Source organism: Giraffa tippelskirchi, chromosome 14 (genome assembly GCF_054371585.1).
Source record: "Giraffa tippelskirchi isolate mGirTip1 chromosome 14, T2T-mGirTip1v1.2.pri, whole genome shotgun sequence".
Taxonomy (NCBI): domain Eukaryota; kingdom Metazoa; phylum Chordata; class Mammalia; order Artiodactyla; family Giraffidae; genus Giraffa; species Giraffa tippelskirchi.
In genome coordinates this window covers 70,498,454-70,516,371 of record NC_137288.1, presented here as the reverse complement: position 1 = coordinate 70,516,371, position 17,918 = coordinate 70,498,454, and the positions used below count along the sequence as shown (strand labels likewise).

The 17,918-nt window shown below is 40.4% G+C and overlaps 1 long non-coding RNA gene and 1 other non-coding gene across 3 annotated transcripts in view; one reads left to right on the top strand and one right to left on the bottom strand.

The window, feature by feature from the left end:
• The window catches only part of LOC145534780 (uncharacterized), a 473,223-nt gene that overhangs the window by 403,071 nt on the left and 52,234 nt on the right, over positions 1-17,918 (top strand). The gene's annotated exons all lie outside the window — the stretch shown is intronic.
• Positions 11,573-11,645, bottom strand: TRNAW-CCA (transfer RNA tryptophan (anticodon CCA)). The gene has a single exon. It is a non-coding gene; the product is annotated as a tRNA-Trp (tRNA).

Here is a 17,918-nt window from a genome sequence, read left to right as displayed (position 1 = left end):
CTCTCAGATCCGTACATAGCTATTGGAAAACCATTGCTTTGACTATACAGAACTTTGGTCACAAAGTGATGTCTGCTTTTTAATATGCTGTCAAAGTACACATTCCCCCTATATCCTTACAGTCTTTCAAACCTGTTAAATTATGGTCCAAATCTATATAGTAACTTAATAGCATACCAATAGTGCTACCGCAGAATATTACGAGTTCCATTTATTCTAACTCAACTTAATATAAGAACTCATTTATCATGCATCCCTTCAAAGTTCTCTTAAAATCTGGCAGATTAAGCCAGATACTTACATTTCTGACGGTGGCAAATTATTACAATTTATTAGAAACTTAGTCATCTTCTGTGAATTGTCTTTAAAAAGTTCCCATGATGAAAATGTGAGAAGAAAGAAGTGTTATTCATAAGCATGTGGCTGTTGAGATTAGTTGTAGTTTTCCACCTCCTGTGATGAAAAGCCCTGGCCAGCTCTGACATGTAATAATGAGTTTAAAAACTAGCATGTCTTAAATTCCTATTATATACAAATTCCTTCATTTTTTTAATGTCAACTTTTCAGTTAGGTAGATAATAATATACGTGTTTTTATGGATGGATCTTAGAGGGATTCTTGTAAGAACTGTAGCCCCAAAAGTGTCGACAGTTCCCTCCACCCCAAGATCTATGAATTTGCCAAAAGTGACAGCTACAATACCAACCTTCTATTGCTTAACAAGAAGAAAGCTTTATTGTTTTTTAGGGCTTCCCAGGTGAATCCTCCTGCTAAGCAGAAGATGCAGGTTTAATCCTTGGGTCGGGAAGATCCCCTGGAGAAGGAAATAGCAACCCACTCCAGTATTCTTGCCTGGGAAATCCCATGGATACAGGAGCCTGGTGGGCCACAGTCCATGGGTAGCAAAGAGTCAGACACAATTTAGTGACTAAACAGCAAACAGCAGCATAGTAAAAGTGAAAGTGTTAGTTGCTCAGTCATGTCTGACTCTTTGTGACCGCATGGACTGTAGCCCACCAGGCTCCTCTGTCCATGGGATTCTCCAGGCAAGAATACTGGATTGGGTAGCCATTCCCTCCTCCACAGGATCTTCCTGACCCAGGGATTAAACCTGAGTCTCCCGCATTGCAGGCAGATTCTTTACCATCTGAGCCACCAGGGAAGCCTGCATAGCGTATGTTTAAAGCAAAGGTTTATCCTGGCTCTGGGGGCTTGATAGGCTCTGAGTCTCACCTGGCATTCTCTTCTTGTCCTGACCATCCATGGGCCAGCATCGAGCCTCTGCAGTGCCCACTGTGAAAGAACAAAAAAAAGCTGGTGTACTGGCAGTCAGCTAAGCTATAAACCACTATTCCCTGTGCTGGGGCTTCCCAGGTTTCTCAGTGGTAGAGTCCGCCTGCCAACAGAGGATGAGATGGCTGGATGGCATCACTGACTCAATGGACATGAGTTTGAGTAGACTCCGGGAGTTGGTGATGGACAGGGAGGACTGGCGTGCTGCAGTCCATGGGGTCACAGAGTTGGACATGACTGAGTGACTGAACTGAACTGAACTGAACTGAATGCAGGAGATGCAGGAGACTCAGGTTTGATCCCTGGGTCAGGAAGATTCCCTGGAGGAGGAAATGACAACCCACTCCAGTGTTCTTGCCGGGAAGATCCCATGGACAGAGGAGCCTGCAAGCTGCAGTCTCTGGGGTCGCAAAGAGTCGGACACAACTGAGCTACTGAGCACGCACACTCCCTGTTGTCACAGTGGGTATTTGTACACAGGTCGCTTTTACGGTTTGTGCTGAACTGAAGAAGTATAGTGGCCGCTACTCAAACATGTTCAGCGGGCACCATACTCAGGGCTGAGTCCTAGCATAGCATATAAGTACTGTTCTCATTGCTAGAAAGCAAAGACAGGCGTGCCAATGAAATCAGCTACTCAAAGCACAAAGAAACCAATCTAGCGTTGGTTTTCTCCATCCTGCTAGTGGCTGCTATCACAGGATAGCATAGGAGCTGATGGAATAATATCCAAAGAGCAAGACCTAAACATATGTCCTTTACTTAAACATTCCTTAGTTCTAAGAACCAGGGTCATTTTCTTTATAATCATATCATGTTTATTAGTGCAAACAGCAGGATGCAGGTGCCACCTCAAAATTTAAAATGGAAAATACCAAGTTAATGTGTGGGGGGGCATGTTCCTGTGTGTTAAACATGTAATACCAGCCTCAGGAACTGCCTCAATACCATTTCTTCAATGTCAAACAGGAGTAAATGTCTGAGCATGGATTAAATTTCTTGTATTTCTTGCTCTAAGTTTGTGTTGCAGTTTCCTCCGTTACAGCATGTCTTTAGGCAGTTTGATGTTCATCCTTTGAAAGTTAATTGTTTACATAGTGTTGAAGGGGAATACCTGATCTATGATCTGCTTCTTGATTTTGCTTTTCTGTGAATTTTATTTTGCTGGCATGCCCAGAATTAATTGAACCCAGGGAACGGCATAGGGCAACTAAACTCACAAAAGATTTGCATGGAAATAGTGACAAGTTATTGATTTGTAATGATTAATATAAGTGCAAAGAGTATAAGAAACTTGTGCCAATTGATCAGTTCAGTTTCACCTCTGTAGGAAAGTCTATATGGAAACCAAAATATAACAAGTCACTTAGAACTTAATCAGAGAAGAGGAAGTAATTGGCTAGTTTTAAATGCTTTGATGTCTAATGCATGCATTTCTACTATAGGAACTCTCTGATGACTAAGAACACGGGTCCAGAGAAGCTCTGTCTCTTCAGCTTGACTGTGGATACCTATGCTCTTTTTTTTTTTTTAATGCGTTTATTTTTAACTGAAAGATAATTGCTCTATAATATTGTGTTGGTTTCTGCCATGCATCCACATGAATCAGCCATTGGTATACCTACGTCCCCTCCTTCTTTCCTGATGATACTCTAGCTATCTTCTCAAGATCCACAGCGATCCTGCTTAACCATGCTTAATTTACATATACAGGAACTAGTCACTCTGACTCAGAGCAGGGATTTAAACACTCTTTAGCCTCTAGCCAGAGATGTCCTGTGCAAGAGTGTAAGACAAGCATTCCTGCTCCTCTTCGGTGGCACTGTCAAACCCAGCGCAAGCGTGAACCGGCTCTCACCTGCTGTCTTTCTGCAGCCTAAAATTTCATTCAATTTGAATGGATTCCTCTGCCTTTATTCTTTTCGCTTCTTTCTTCTGTCTTTAACACTCATCTCTGTCTTTTCTCACTTTAAATTGTGTTAGCAAGGCAGCAGTGGTAAGCTTGCTTTAGAGAACTTCCGAAGGCTCGACCCTCTGCCCTCGGGGTTGCATCGCCCCCACCCCTCACTTCCCATCGAGGGGCGTGGCCTCCTCCGCCTCAGCCTCCGTGTGCCGGTCGGTCGACGCCGGAGCTCGCGCTGGTCTCCAGTGTGCTTGGCTCCCTCCCGCCCCCAGGCTCTTGCCAACCGTCCACAGCAGACAATATCGCAGCTCCAAGCTGTTCGCAGAAAGTGCGCTCAAAATAGCTGAGGAGCAGCTGCTTCTGTGATATTTTCAAAGGAAGAAATTTGTATTTTTTCCCACAGGCTAAGGGTCTGTTGGTTTTGCATTGAAAGAGGCAAATGAAGTCCTTCACACCTGCTGAAATCCTCTGCCCCTCACTCTTTAACTCCAAGTTTTATGTATGGATAGTGGGCAGGGAAATGGAAGATGTTTCTGGAAAACGCATGCATCATTTACTTGAAAACTGTTCATTTGCTTCTCACAGTTTTGCAACAGATATTTACAAGTAGATGAAGAAGAGTTGATTCCTGGGTACAAATTGAAAAAAAAAAAAAGGCCGGTTGAATCCAATTCGCGTTTTCTAGCATTTTTGGACTCGTTTGTCAGTCACCTGGCTAACACTGGTGGGGGCATTTTACTAACATGGAGGAAACGTGCCACTAAAGGGCGGCGCACTTCCTCTACTCGTGAAATTTAAGGGCTTTGAGAAATTTGGGGAGTGGGGCTAAGTATCCTTAAATTTTTTTAGTCTGCTATTATAAACCTCTTCTTTGCTTTTCCCTCTCACACCTCCCCAGGAAGCATCTGTAAGAACAGTGTGGCTGTCAGGGTTGGAACAGAACAATTAGATGTCAAGGATGCAATTAGTCTAAGATTAGAGCATTAGGGTCTCAAAATCATGGCATCTGAGACCAGGCAGCTATGAACTGGTAATTAAGAAACTACTTTCCACTTATTATTCCCTGGAAAAAATGTATTTATGTATTTCCTGTGAGATACTGGTTAGTCACTGTACAATTATGTTCCAGTTGAACAACTGATGCCATATCTTGATTCTGCAGAAGGATACTCCTATACAGAGTATGCGTTAGCAACACGTCCTGTGGCCTCCAAAGTAAATTTTATGCTGCAGATCAAGCAGAGCTACAAATAATCACACTTCTTGTCACATGCTGTGGGATCACATCAAGCATTATAAATTATTAGAGAATTCACATGGACATCATGTAATACCACAGGAGTTCCATTTTGATTTACCGTTAATTAACATCCACTGACTATATTTCAAAGTGTTATTGCTCTGTCACACCACAGGCTGTTATACAAACCATAAATGCTGTCAATATTCCTGCATTTATCTAAGCTCTGACTGATTAAAATGTGATTTGTCCCATAATACCTTCTTAGTTTGATATGTGACTTTGTTTGCTGACCTAACATTACTTCTATCTCAGGTTGTCACGCAGTCAATTATCCTGAATAACTACAGGGCTTAAGAGTGCAGAGGAGAACTGGTATTGGGAGGAAAATGTTACTCCCATAATTTAAAGAGAGGGAAAAAAAAAAACTAGAATGAAGGTTGGGGGCTTTTCTGTGCCAGTGAAAATGAATTGTAAAGGTTGTTAGTTTCCAGAGACAGATGATAATTTAGTCTACCCCTTACAGTTTGGGTGAATAGGAGATGCTTGCAATTTTGAATAGAAAAGCAGCTTATTTGCTTACTTTTCTCCATTCTTCTCTCTTTTCTTTACTCCTCCCTCCCCTTTATTCACGCATATTTATCAAATGCATATTATTTATTATGTTTCCTTAGAGGGACATGGAAAAGTCAAATTCGTTAGGTGTAAAGGCATAGAATAAGCTGTCACTTTACTCATACTACATTAAACAGTGGTGGGGGAAAGTCAACATCGCTTAACCATAGTTTGCTTTCATAATAAAAGTATATATGCCAAATAGTAGAGTATCATAGGATATTCTCATTGAGAATCTCCACAGAGATAACCTAATCTAACACTTCATTGGAAAATGAAGCCAAGATCATCAAAGAAATGGTCAAATATTAAACGCGAGGGCACATGAAATCAAAACTAGAACCCCCATCTCTTAGAACTCAGCCAGCAAATGGTCTTCCCTCTTGAGTTAGCTTATATACTTCGCTGGCCTGGAAGGCAGTTTTGAAACAGCTTCATTTTTGTGCTAAGCATTTAATTTTTTTTCAAGAAAACATTAATGAACTATGGAGAGGTTAAACTTGTCTCTTAGAAAAGACACAGAACTAGAATCGTAGGAAATCAGACTTCGTTTGCTGCATGATTTGGGATAAAACACTTCGATTTGAGCTGCAGGCAAATACACGAGTGTCATTAAACTTCAAGTGCATCCTGTTATGAACGTTTGTTCTTTGGGTTTGAGCTCTTTCGCTTGTCCATCAGAGGAAGGCCTCCCCCACAGTGAAAAAGCTATTGTGTAAAATTATATTTAGTGTTTAAAACGTTAAATGTTAAAAATGTGCGAATGTTCTAATGTCTGAAAGTTCTAGACTAAAAGGCAACGTCATTTCGACATTTCCTGAATGGTGAATAACCATGTTATCGTGCTGATCAGGCAGGCAGGAGCGGTTAATACAGAGGAGAGAGGTTAATAATTAATTTGGGATGAGAGGAATATGGACTCTGTCCAGCCTATGAAGCCCTGTAGAAGACGGAGCCCCCAGGAAAGGAAAGACGTGAAGGCGAGGTCTCTACAGATCCCTGGCTCGGTTTTTGCGGGGTGACACTTACCACAGAGCACAGAGTTGATTCTCGAGGTGTCAGGGTGACGCCCCAGCACAGGAGCCCTGCAGCAGGTAAAGCCTGCCTTGTAAGGAGCTGAGCTGCCAAGCCAGAGCCTCACTGGTGTTTGGTTGAATGAAGAGAAACCTGGATTTATAGAAATTTGGAGGAAGCTTAACTGATAAACCTTTACACACATCACATACCCCAAGAGCAATCCTGAAAATAGAGCCGGGAACCGATAGTGCTAGATGGAAAAAAAGAACTTAGACAGGAGGAAGGAAGGGGCTCCTGGTAGCCCCGTGCAGTCTTGGTTACAACAAGCCCTAGACAGCTCTAACACAAATTTAACATGGCAGCTCTTTCAACTTTGATGTTAGTTTTTCTTATCATTTTGCTTCAAATGGTATTTTCTTAATGTAAGATGTAAACGTAGATATTGAAGTTTGGGATACATTTATTTTGACATCTTGATCATCATAGACATTTATTTTCTAGGGAAAAACATTCAAACCCTACAAACAAATAGTAAATTTTCATGTCTCTCTCCATTAAACTTATATGGAGAAAGATTTGAAAGTTAGGTTTTTATGCTACCCTGAATGGTGCCTCCTGGTGGCAGCTACCTTGGGGTTAATTTTCAAAACAAAATAAAGCAGTCTCTGGGCATAAGGCTGCAAACCTAGCTTATTTAGAGATAACAAATGTCATACTCATTATCTTCCCTTTTGTCATGTAAACAGACTGAAAAACCTTTAAATACCAGGCAGGCAAGTTTATAGAAATGTATTTTTGTTTACTGTTCAAGGCTGTATGAAGGGCTCAGCTGATTTCCCAACAAATTAATGTTCATTCATTCAATAAACATTTAGTGAGATCTTTTTTCATGCCAGAACTGTGACTGTTTCAGGTATAATGTATTTCTATATTCACATTATTTGTGACTTCTTTTAAAAACTAATTTCATGTCTCAGGCACTATTTTGGGGTGAGTTGAATAAAATAATAAAAGTACTATATATAATATTTTTTTGCATGAGGGGCTTTCTGATAAACTCAAGGATGGCAGGAATCAAAGAATAAGAGGAAGATGAAAGGAACAGTAACGGGAGCCTTGACTGGATCTTAGTGAAAACGCCATTGTGTTCCGAAGTAGGCGTCAGCCTCCTGGGTCGTTCAAATAGCTCTGCAGCCTGAAGATTGACGGCTCCCCTGTGCTTCCTTCACTTCGAATAATAGTGAGTCATTGGGCACAGCTCCACTTAAAGTAAGACTTTGGAAAAAACATTTTTTGTAGCTTTTTGTCTTTTCCTAATGAATCACACAGGACTCTCTTACTTTCAGAGGGTCCTCAACTAAGAAGAACATTGGACCAATTGGATAAGGGAGCTTGATGCATCAGTGACGTTCTTCATGATCTAGGCTGCAGACTTGGAGAAGCTTGTTCAATCTGTGCATAATCTAGGTAATACATCTCCTTGAACGGTTCTCAATCTTTGTGCTATAGAACATGATATCTAAAAGACTGAGAGAATTACATTGCCAATTACAATTGGCCACTCCCTTCATGACTCTTCTCTTGAGAAAGCCAGGTAGGCTGTTAGTGACCTCCCTCATCCAAATGGACTGAGTGAGCCATATTGGTAAGGGAGTTCTATTTTTTAAATTTGTTTTTAATTGGTGCATAATCGCTGTACAATGTCGTGTTAGTTTCTGCCATACAACTCGAATGTATGCTTATGGGACTTATTTTTAAAGAGATTCTAGTTATTATGCTAAAACAGAAACATTATGCTAAAGAAACAAACATTTCCAATCTTGAGGAGATTGCTTCTGAAGCCATCCCATAACCTGCAGACGTATTGGCCATTTCGTGGAGGGGATTTTGTCCATGCTCCAGAACTGGCTCCTCTGCCTAGTCCAGTGTTCAACTCAGTCACTAACCCCTTTCGTTAACATGACCGGCACTTCACTCCACCTGTGATATTCTCCTAATTTCTTGGAATTCTGATGGATATCCTTCCCCAGATGGCTCTGAGCTCTCCTCGCTTTGGCACGGGAAGAACTGCAACAGAGAACTGGCCGATCACACGTCTTTGGATGCTGCACAGTTCAGTTCAATCGCTCAGTCGTGTCCGACTCTTTGCGACCCCACAGACTGCAGCACACCAAGCCTCCCTGTCCATCACCAGCTCCCAGAGCTTGCTCAAACTCATGTCTATCGAGTCAGTGATGCCATCCAACCATCTCATCCTCTGTCGGCCCCTTCTCCTCCTGCCTTCAATCTTTCTCAGCATCAGGGTCTTTTCAAATGAGTAAGCCCTTCACATCACGTGGCCAAGGTATTGGAGTTTCAGCTTCAGCATCAGTCCTTCCAATGAACACTCAGGACTGATCTCCTTTAGGATGGACTGGTTGGATCTCTTTGCAGTCCAAGGGACTCTCAAGAATATTCTCCAACACCACATTTCAAAAGCATTAATTCTTTGATGCTAAACTTTCTTTACAGTCCAACTCTCACATCCATACATGACTACGGGAAAAACCATAACTTGGACCAGATGGACCCTTTTCATCAAAGTAATGTCTCTGCTTTTTAATATGCTGTCTAGATTGGTCATAGCTTTGCTTCCAAGGAGAAAGCATCTTTTAATTTCATGGCCACAGTCACCATCTGCAGTGATTTTGGAGCCCCCCAAAATAAAGCTGTGTGGATGCTCCACAGATGCACAGAAATGTGTGGCTTGCAGACTGCACTAACAGTTCTTTCACTAACCAAGGTCAAAATTCAAAATGTGTTTGTTGAATGAATGAATGAATTGAATCCTTAGAATGAGCCAAACTTTGTGGCAGGCCATTAGAAAACAGAATAAAATATGACCGTCACTGACTTCAAGGGACAGTGACTAAGACACACACATAAACGCATGCGGTCGGACCTGGGAGGTACTGCAAGTTTGGTACCAGAGCACCACAATGAAGTCACATGAACTTTTTGGTTTCCCGCTGCATGTGAAAGTTACATTTACATTATCCTGTAGTCTATTAAGTGTGCAATAGCATTATGTCTAAAAATGCGCACATCTTAAGTTTAACGTGCTTCATTGCTAAAAAGTGCTAGCCTTCATCTGAGCCTTCAACGAGTTCTGATCTTTTTGCTGGTAGAGGGTCTTGCCTCAGTGTTGATGGCTGCAGCCTAATCAGGGTGGTGTTTACTGAAGTTTGGGTGGCTCTGGCAATTTCTTAAAATAAGACAGTGTTGAAGTTGGGTGCATCAGATTGACTCTTCCTGTCATGAATGATTTCTCTGTAGCAGGTAATGCTACTTGAGAGCATTTTACCCACAGTAGAAGTTCTTTCAAAATTGGAGTCAATACTCATAAACCCCTACTGCTACATCAGCTAAGTTGATGTAATATTCTAGGTCCTTTGTTGTCATTTTGTCAGTCTTCACAGCATCTTCACCAGTAGTAGATTTCATCTTAAGAAACCGCTTTGCTCATCCACCAGAAGCAGCTCCTTATCCGTTAAGTTTTTGACATGAAACTGCACCAATTCAGTCATGTCTTCAGGCCCCACTTCTAGTTCTCTTGTTTCTCCTACTACATCTGCAGCTACTGCCATGACTGAAGTCTTGAACCCCTCAAAGTTATCCATGAGGGTTTTGGAATCAACTTTCTCCAAACTCTTGATGTTTTGACCTCCTCCCATGAATCACCAATGTTCTGAAAGTGGCATCTAGGATGCTAGACTCTTTCTGAAAAGTTTTCAATTTACTCTGCTCAGATTCATTAGAGGAATCACTACTTATGGCAGCTTTAGCCTCATAAAATGTATTTCTAAAACAATAAGACTTGAATGTTGAAATGACTCTTGATCCATGGGCTGCAAAATGGCTGTTGTGTTAGGCATAAAAACAACATGAATCTCGTTGTACATATTCTGAGTATATTTGTTTGATATTATTGATCAATTATTTCTACTTGCATTTTTATTGTTTCATTTCTGCCACTTTCTTTTGTTTTGTTTTGCTTAGTCTTTTTCTAATTTCCTCGTGTGAAATGTGTAATTTGTTTTTTTCTTTCTTAACATATCTTTTTACTTAGTTTCCTTAGTTTGAGGCTCTGGATTTTCTTGTGTGCACAATTTTAGCCATTTCCTATATGATGTAATTTTTTATTTTGGTTTCTGTTTTGATTCAAGAGTTTTAAAAAGAAATTTATTTTCACAAAATTTCAGGTTGAAGTTTTCCTTTTTAAATTTTTGTCAGAAATTTATAGTTTTGTTTCATGTTAATCATAAATTTGGGGCTGTTCTACTTCCTTTTATGGGATTTATTGAAAGCTTTCCTTATGGAATGATATATTTTCATATTTAGAAACTATTTAAACGGCATTCACATTCATACAAGGCAAATATCTTCTTTATTAAATATACTATATCTATACATTATTTATTAATATAAATACAGCCACTTCATTTTGTCAGAATTTTCAAATGCTTCTAATCTACCCATGGCATATTTTTATCACATTGTATGTGAAAATTCTTTTTTATTTATTTATTTATTTATTTTTATTTTTATTTTTTTATTTTAGTTGGGGGCTAATTACTTTACAATATTGTAGTGGTTCTTGCCATACATTGACATGAATCAGCCATGGGTTTACATGTGTTCCCCATCCTGAGCCCCCCTCCCACCTCCCTCCCCATCCCATCCCTCTGGGTCATCCCATTGCCCCAGCCCTGAGCATTTGTCTCATGTGTCGAACCTGGAATGGTGTTCTGTTTCACATATGATAATATACATGTTTCAATGCTATTCTCCCAGAACGTCCCACCCTCACCTTCTCCCTCAGAGTCCATAAGACTGTTCTATGCATCTGTGTCTCTTATTCTGTCTCACACATAGGGTTATCATTACCGTATTTCAAATTCCATATATATGCATTAGTATACTGTATTGGTGAAAATTCTTTAAAAAAATCCAAAGACTACCTGGTCCAGGATTACCAAAAAGCATTATCCAGTGCCCTGGAAGTTTTATAAAGAAAAGTAAAAGGTTTAATATTCACATAATTTTAGATAATTGATGGTAATAAAAATTTATGGTTACCTTATTCTGGATTTCTCAAGACCTTTAATATGTTAGACATAAATCAAATATCTTTAACAGGAAGCTTGGTTTTATGGGTTTCCCAAAGTTATTTTTATGGTGCATTGTGAGTAAAGTAAGATCATTTCATTTCACCGGAATATTCTGACAAAGAAATAGATACTTGAGGAAGTACAGATTTATTTCAGAAGACAGTACCTTTTTGTTGCCAGAATCAGGTCTGGATCTAATGTTCTGACAGTATAAAGGGAAAGGGAAAGGGAAGTCGCTCAGTCGTGTCCGACTCTTTGCGACCCCGTGGACTGTAGCCTACCAGGCTCCTCCGTCCATGGGATTCTCTAGGCAAGAATACTGGAGTGGTTTGCCATTTCCTTCTCCAGGGGATCTTCCCTGACCCAGGGATCGAACCCAGGTCTCCTGCATTGGAGGCAGACGCTTTAACCTTTGAGCCACCAGGGAAGTCAGTATACCCATTACTATATCAAGTATACCAATAGATAGCTAAACTATCCATCAAATTAAATGGAAAGTGAATGAGATAAGTTAGCTAGCAATCTGAACTGCGTTCAGCCCAGCCATCTATTAAATTCCAGTCTGTATCATAATGGCTCAATTTTCAACGTTCCAATGTTCAGGTCTGCCTGTGGTATATCATATGTAAATAAATATTATTTCTATACATAGTTGAAACTTATTTACATAATAAATAATAGTAATTGAGCACCACTTATGTGCTAAGCATATTCAGTGTTAAACAGGCCATTAATAAGCTTTCTTCTTGAAGCTGATGTTTTTAGTGAAACAGATAATAAAGAAGAAAATATTTGATAGTAAACAAAGTAATGAATACAGTCAAACAAATTATGTGACAGAATTCCTGACAGAAAGAGTAACAGAAAGGCTGAGTGGGTAGGATTCTATAAGCCTCAGTGAGAACGGAGGTATCCAGTGATGTAGGGAGCACTCTGACCCTACCTATCATTCACTCTTGAAAGGTGAATAAAATGTGAATTCATCCCAACATAGTGGACATGAATTCTCCTTGGGTCCCCTGAAAAATCATCTAGATGCTGCTATAATTTTCTTTCAAGTTTTAAGCTGGAGCAGGAGTAAATCACTACCCCTAGAATTTGGGAGGAGCACAAGCATAGGCTGGAACCAAGATTGCCAGGAGAAATACCAATAACCTCAGATATGCAGATGACACCACCCTTATGGCAGAAAGTGAAGAAGAACTAAAGAACCTCTTGATAAAAGTGAAAGAGGAGAGTGAAAAAGTTGGCTTAAACCTCAACATTCAGAAAACTAAGATCATGGCAGCTGATCTCATCACTTCATGGCAAATGCATGGGGAAACATTGGAAACACTGAGAGACTTTATTTTTTTGGGCTCCGAAATCACTGCAGATGGTGACTGCAGCCATGAAATTAAAAGACACTTGCTCCTTGGAAGAAAAGTTATGACCAACCTAGACAGCATATTAAAAAGCAGAGACATTACTTTGACACAAATTTCCGTCTAGCCAAAGCTATGTATAGATAGTGTATATATCTATACATAGTCATGTATAGATGTGAGAGTTGGACTGTAAAGAAAGTTTAGCATCAAAGAACTGATGCTTTTGAACTGTGGTGTTGGAGAAGACTCTTGAGAGTCCCTTGGACTGCAGGGAGATCAAACCAGTCCATCCTAAAGGAAATCAGTCCTGAATATTCATTGGAAAGACTGATGCTGAAGCTGAAACTCCAATAATTTGCCCACCTGATGTGAAGAGCTGACTCATTGGAAAAGACCCTGATGCTGGGAAAGATTGAAGGCAGGAGGAGAAGGGGACGACAGAGGATGAGATGGTTGGATGGCATCACCACTCGATGGACATGAGTTTGAGTAAACTCTGGGAGTTGGTGATGGACAGGGAGGCCTGGCGTGCTGCAGTCTGTGGGGTCGCAAAGAGTCAGACACGACTGAGTGACTGGACTGAGTGACTGAACTGACTGACTGGGGTCATCCCAAGTGGGGAAATTCAACTCTGCATGATTATTTCTTTACTGTTTTTGTGAAGGCTGTATACAAGGGTCAAGTTCCGTTTGGGTCTAGCCTGAAATTGTCTCAATGTGAGTCTCCCTGGTCTTGCCTTGCATGTAAGGAGATATCTCTGTCACATGAGGAGAGACTGTCCCAAGGCAGCATTACTGTTCCCACGATTGCTGCGGTTACTGACTGCTGTTGTGACAAAATAATTTCCCATCCCGCCCCTACTTTCTTCACTTCAGCACCTGGTCGTTCAATTAAGGTCTATGTTTAAATCCTCCTTTCTTATTTCCAATGTCGGTGCACTTCTTTCAAAGGAAGAAGAGCTAAACACAGTCTTTTGCTATTTTCTCTGAATATAGAAGACCTTTTAAAGCTCATGTAGTATTTATTCTTTAATTTTATGTTTTGTGGCTGGTACCTTCCAAAGTTTCTACTGCTAACTAAAGTAACTCCTTTAAAAAAAAATCATGTGGGCATTTGAATTGAGTTCTATTGTGTGAACGTATGTGACTGGGGGAAGGGATATGTTTTGGAGGCAGACAATACAAGGATACTTATAAAAGTGTAGGCCTTTTCTATTGCTTCATAATAAATTAGCACAATCTTAGTGACTTAGAATGGCACACATTTATTATTTCACAATTTCCCTGAGTCAGGGGTCTGGACACAGCTTAACTGGGTCTTCTAATGATTTATTATCTTGAAAAGCAACACTCAGTCTGTTGACTGGGCTGCATTCTCATCTAGTGGCTTGACTGGGAAAGAATCCATTTCCAAGGTCACGCAGGTTGTTGGCAGAATTTATTTCCTTGTGACCATGTGAGGTTGCCAGCATTTTTGCTGGCTGTTGCCTGTGTACCCACTGAAGTCCTGGAAGCTGCCTGTAGTTCCTTGAAAGGTGCACCCCCTAGTGTGGCTACTTACTTGACTGAGCTTGCAAGAAGCGTCTCTCATTGCAAAGAGAACTAATCCTCTTTTAAGGATCTTCACCTGATTCGGTCAGGCTTTCCCAGGAAAATATTCCTTTTGATTAATTCAGAATCAATTGATTTGGGAAACGTATTCATCTTCAAAATCCCTTCATCTTTGTCAATTTCTGTTGGCCAGAAGGAATTCACAGGCCTCAGACATACTCAAGGGAAAGGTATCATTCAAGACTTAAATACCCAAGGCAGGAATTATAGGGAACCTATCTTAGAATACTTCCTACCATACTGAGTCACCATTTTCCCCAGATATATGTCTTATTCTATGTATTTTATTTCATATGTCTAAAGCTAAAATTTAAATTTAATCTTAAATTGTTGAATTTCTTTTAGGGGAATAGATAAGATTTCTGTTGTTGCTTAGTCCCTAAGTCAGGTCCAACTCTTTTGCGACCCCATGGACTGTAGCCCACCATGCTCCTTTGCTCATGGGATTTCCCAGGCAAGAACACTGGAGTGGATTGCCATTGCCTTCTCCAGGGGCTCTCCCTGACCCAGGTATTGAACCCATGTCTCTTGCATTCCTGCATTGGCAGGTGGATTCTTCACCACTGAGGCATCTGAGAAACCACCAGAGATAAGATTATTTGGTGGGTGGTAGAATTTCTACTATGTAATTTTCAAGATTTTATTCAACTTTCTAAAATAATACTAGCTATTAAAAAGAACTTCATCAAACTTCATGAAATATTTATGACCTGAGTATTAGCTTTATTCTTTAATACTCTGACAATTTCATCATACTACTTATTTTTCAGCCTAAATTTTAAGTGTCTTGATTATACTCTGCAGAAAAATACACATTGCTTTCAGATTATAAAAACCAAACACTCAGAGAATGATTCATCTCAAATGTGCATGAATGTTGAAAAGGCAGTCCCTCTGGTGGGTTTTGTTTATTCTCCACTAGTGATGTCGTCAGGTCAGTAACTTCCTTCTTTTAGGTATTCATTTTGAGATTTTTAAGAAAAACGGAAGATTGAATAAGATATGAAAATCAGTAAAACTTATTTCTGTGAATTTGGCCACCCAAAGAAAGATGATAAATACCTTTTAAGTTAGTTCATCTTCCCTTTTCAGAGTATGCTTCAAGAAATTCAACATTACAAGCTGAAAACAGCTGTGGGCATTTTTGCACACAAGGCCACTACTTCTCTTTTCAAGACACCTAATAACTATATAGGACTTCACTGGTGGCACAGACGGTAAAGAATCTGCCCACAATGCAGGAGACCCAGGTTCAATCCCTGGGTCAGGAAGATCCCCTGGAGAAGGGAATGGCAACCCACTCCACTATTCTTGTCTGGATAATTCCATGGACAAAGGAGCCTGATGAACTACAGTCCATGGGGTCTGAAAGAGTCAGACACGACTCAGTGACTAACACACACAATAACAACATGAAGAAAAATGTTACAATGATCCCGATTTTATTTCACAAAATGGAAGCAATAGACAAGGACAGAGTGGATGTCTTCTATTTCCTGAATTTCTTACTAATCTGGATTACTATGGAATCTATGAATTGTCAATAAACTGTTTTATTTAAAAACAGTTTCCATGTGATCCATGTGGATTACTAGATGACTCTCTTTGTGAAAGTGGTAGAAATTACCTCTGGCTGCAAGTCAGCTGGTACTAGTAAGAATTTTAGGCAAACTGTTCAGGCAGACATCTCTGCTCTTCCCAGTGCAGATTTGCCAGTAGGAAGGGTGTAGGAAGGTACAGTGTTCATTAAGAAAAGAGCCTTTCAAACATCCCTGGACTTTAGCCCCAATTGAGCTGACTGCAAATCTGCCTGTTTTAACGTTGCAAAAGAACAAATTTTGCAAGAAAAAGCAAACAATTTAAACAGCAGGTGGCTGAAGCATAGCCTTCAGAAAGCTGTTAAGAACCATTTTTGTCTGTGAAATGAAACATGGTTGTGAGCAATGTTATTTGCACTTATTGATTCAGTGAAAGAAGTCACCTTATGTTTAATTCAAACTGCCATCCTGACACGGACAGGCTTAAAACAATCATGTTTTACAAATCCATTTGTTTAAATGATTCTCTTGTTGGCTGTTCACACCGTGCCCTGGGTTGTTACATTATCACTCACTGAAAGTGCTATTTAAGGAAGTGAGGAACCAGCCACACACATTGCTTTAAGCAGTAGAGGTTTGGCTTAGTTAAAAAAGACAGAACAAGAGTAGGTGACCGTTAATTTCGAGAAGCAGCTTTGTCATGTCTTCAGGCTTCTCCAAAGGTTGGTTTTCCTTTCTGTTTCTGCTGCTGAGATCGATCGGTGCGCCTGTGTTCATAATTTTGATAGCCTGGTCCTTCTTTTCCCTTTTGGAATTCAGATGCACCACAAAATGGCACAAAATCTCTTATCTAAGTGTTCTGTCGATGTTGGAGATCACAATGCTTTTCAAAAACTTCGTTTCCACACTTTAGAAGTTAAGGTCCTGTCCTAAATGTGGCAGAAATGCTTGTCAAAATTTGCCAAGAAGTTTCAGACTGTAGTTTTCTGCAATCCAATTATGCTTACCATGCAAATTAGAAAATACCCTTGAAATTGCAAAGAAATTGCAGCAAATTAAGTTTTTGCCCATTTCAGAGAAGTAGTTCTGATCTTGGTTGCCTCCATGGAAGCTTCCTCGATGGCATTTGTGAAATGCTACAAGAGAAAGTAGAGAAAAAGGTTAAATAAGCTCCCTCAGATTTTAAAAATTAGTAAGTAAAAAAGTGAACCTTGTTCTGAAGATGTTTAAAACTCTAGTTGGAGTAAGTGGCTGACCCATGTGCATGGAATTAGAAACCCCAGATACAGGCCAGCCGTTAAGCGCCTGCAGAGTCTAACGTAAAGTCCCAGCGTTGGTTGCCCAGGGCAGTACGTTAGGGAAGAGACTGCGCTGTACAGATAAACTGAGCGACTGCTGGGTATGGAACTCAAATTGAAGAGGAATCCGCAGCTATCCAGTACAGTGCTTACTTGTTTGATTTCCCCCCTTTTTTTTCTTTTATTATCCCTCTTGATAGGAACAAGGCATCACTCCCCTGCAGACCATTCTACCCCAGACAAGCCACATGCATACAGCTTTTCACAAAACAGAAAAGTGGCTTCAGTGTTGCACGAGTCCAAGTTTATCCCAAATCTTCCGCTTCTTTAACTGCATATCCTTGGGCAGTGGGCAGGCTATAGGAATCTCAGATTCTTAATCTAGGCAACCTGAGATAACACCTCCCTTACAGATTTGCTGGGCGGAAATAAGTGAAATTACCCAGTCACCCAGTAGAATGCCTCCTTCATTGGGTTTATTTTTTTATTCCTGAACATATAAAGCTGAAGACCCAAAGATCACAGGGATTACCCCTTCATAAGACCCTAGAGCCCGAGCTCCCACTACACCCTTCATAACATGCATCTCCATTTGCTTACAAATCATTCTTTTGTCTATATTTATAAGCGCTAACAGTGTCCTTCAAAAAATAGATGGTCTTTCATACAGTGACATTAGCAACTTGGCCAAATAAGACGTCCCTCACTCACACCCTCAACAGCAATTTGGCAGCTCTCCGTGGACAAAAGTGACTTTCTGAGATTTAGCAGTACACACCAAGGGACTCGGAGGAGGCTTGTCCACCCATGTGTTGGGTAACCGGCTTGCGGACCTTGGGCACAGCGGTGGGCCCTGGAGTAGCTTCAAACCAGCTCCAGCCCCTCTT